The sequence below is a fragment of the Desmodus rotundus genome, chromosome 2, assembly GCF_022682495.2.
Source record: "Desmodus rotundus isolate HL8 chromosome 2, HLdesRot8A.1, whole genome shotgun sequence".
In the NCBI taxonomy this organism is placed as follows: Eukaryota; Metazoa; Chordata; class Mammalia; order Chiroptera; family Phyllostomidae; genus Desmodus; species Desmodus rotundus.
The window spans coordinates 109,661,152-109,663,961 of NC_071388.1; positions in this window are offsets into that span (position 1 = coordinate 109,661,152).

Consider the following 2,810-nt stretch of genomic DNA (forward strand, 5'->3'; position numbering starts at 1 on the left):
ACAAGGACTGGATTTTGCTCCACCCATTTCATGTGTGTGTTCATCTTGTCCAAACTAGAGTGAAGCCATCTCAGGTGCAGGCTATAATTCTCCAGTATTTTCCCAGCCGTACCCCCATTTGCGCACACACCCTGAGCATTTGGAGATTGCCTGATGGTGTATTGGCCATGGGCACAATTCTGGGCAGGTCTGCAGGGTCAGGCTGCACATGAAGTTCCCATATTCCCAGCTGCCTCAACGGTTTTGCTGGAAAAAGTCTCATGTATGGTGGAGATAGGGTCAACTTGCTCCAAGTAAATAGCAGTCTGCTTCCCCTTCTCCATCCCTCTCCCGTTCTGTAATTTATAGACTATACAATAGGGAGAGAGGGCAGGGGACATAAAACCATTGATGAATGTGCCTTACTTCTTTGAGGTGTCAGGCACTATAATCAGAAAGACTTCACCATCAGCTCATGGTCCATGCTAATATATTAGAAGCAGCTCATAATTTCATTCAGTGACCTTTCTAGCTCAGAGATGACAAGTGAGGATGAGTATATGGTTTGCATTTTCTTTTAAAGATGTGAAGGGCAGCCCTGGCTGATGTGGCTCAGTAGATTGAGTGATGGCCTGTGAACCAAAGGGTCACTGGTTCAATTTCCAGTCAGGATACATGCCTGGGTTGTGGACCAGGTCCCTGGCAGGAAGCCCATGAGAGGCAACCACACAATGATGTATCTCTGCCTATGTTTCAACCTCCCTTCCCCTTTCTCTAAAAATAAATAAAATACTATTTTTAAAAAGATGTGAAGGGCAGAGGGTTAGGCATTGGGATGAGAGAGTTTGTACCTCTGAACTTCTCTGTCACTGCCAATCACCTCAGAGAATCCTCTCTTTCTGAGAAATATGCTCTGCTGGGACCTTGAAGGTCAGAATGACCGTCTTTTGAATCCCCAAACTGTGTTGTCACTAGATCTCATTTAGCCCATTGATAAAATGGGCATATACCTTAGTCTCCAAATGTTGACACTTTAAAAAAATATTTTATTTATTCATTTTTAGAGAGAGGTGAACAGAAGGGGAAAGAGAGGGAGAGAAATATCAATGTGTGGTTGCCTCTCATGTGCCCCGTGGATCTGGCCTACAACCCAGGCATATGCCCTGACTGGGAATTGAACTGGTGACCCTTTGATTCACAGCCTGCTCTCAATCCTCTGAGCTATACCAACCAGGGCCAAATGTGGACACTTTTGAGAGTGAAACAGAATGTCATTACATGGGACATAGGACTGTTCTAGGTGAACAGGACAGTCCAGATGAAACCCAGGACTGTCTTGGGCAAACGGGGATGTGTAGATATCTTACAGTGACCTTGAATATTCAATACCAGCTTTGAGAGCTTTAGGTCTGCTCCTTACGTCTAGAATTTTCCATTACTAAATACAAGAGAGAGGAAAACCTGTCTTATGAACTCACTTAGGGACTTTGTTCTTCTAACAGGTACTTATTGAGGACCTACAGTTTTGATGCTTATAGTCTCTGTGTGTGTGGTGGCTGGTGGATAACTGATGACTATACAGTATGTTAAGTGCTTTGACAAACACAGGTGCAACTGGAGACAAAGGAGGAACCATTCCCTGGGTATGGAGTTTGGGGGAATAGGACTATCCTGGGAAGTTGATGTTAGTCTTCATTGAGAGGAGGATGTAGAGCAATATGCAGCATGTTTCCCTCACAAGTGACGTACACTCAGCTGGGGAGTGATACACATGTAGGAAACAACACTGGTTGATTTGCACTGTTTAGAACATGAGTGACATTTTGTGGTATGTCCCCTAGGACTTTGGGGACAAGGGGTGGGGATAAGAGGGTTCAGGAAAGCTTCAAGAGGAGAAAAGCCAAATTCTGAAGCAGGACTTGGGATTCAGTTCCGGCTGTCATTCTTGTTTAGGGCAGAGCATCAAGAGGCCCCACCTCTCCAGCCCTTTACACACATTATTGTTAATCCTCTGAGCAACAATGCAAAGTAGATGCTTTCATCTTCGTTTTAGAGTCAAACTCAAGTAAATTTAGCGACCTGCCAATTATCATAATGAGGTAATAAATAGGGTAATACTGAGATAATTATCATGCTGAGGTAATAATTTCAACCTAAGTCTATGTCAAACCCCAGCTCATATGGTTCCTCTGTTCCAGTGGTTCTCAAATATGAACCACGTCCAGCAGCATCAACCTCATCTGGAAAATTGTTGGAAATTCAAATTCTTGATCTGATTCCACTTCAGACCCACGCCAGACCTACTAAATTAGAAACTCTGAGGGTGGGCTCAGCAATGTATGTTTTTTTTTAAAATCGTCACCCCAGGATACATTTACTGATGAGAGAGAGAGAGAGAGAGAGAGAGAAAGAGAGATCTATCAGTTGCTTCCCATATGTGCCCTGATCAGGAATAGAACCTAGAACCTAGGTATGTGCCCTGACTGAGGATCTAACCAGCAATGTTTTGGTGTATAGGACAATGCTCCAACCAACTGACCCACCCAGCTAGGGCCAGCAATCTATAGTTTAATCAGCTCTCCAGGTGTTTCTGATGTCTCTAAAGTTGGACAAACAGTTTCGGATTCTTGTCTGTAAAATGGGAGTGCTACTCTCACCTCATAATGTCTGGTAAGGACTGCATGGGAAATGTATGGCAAGCACCATGCTCAATGGCTTTTCAAAAGGGGAAGTAAGCAAAGTGATGGTTTTCCCTTTGCTGTGCCTCTTGAGGACAACAAAATATCATAATTTTTAGCTAGCACAGTAACTCAAAGAGTGAGGAGAGCCCT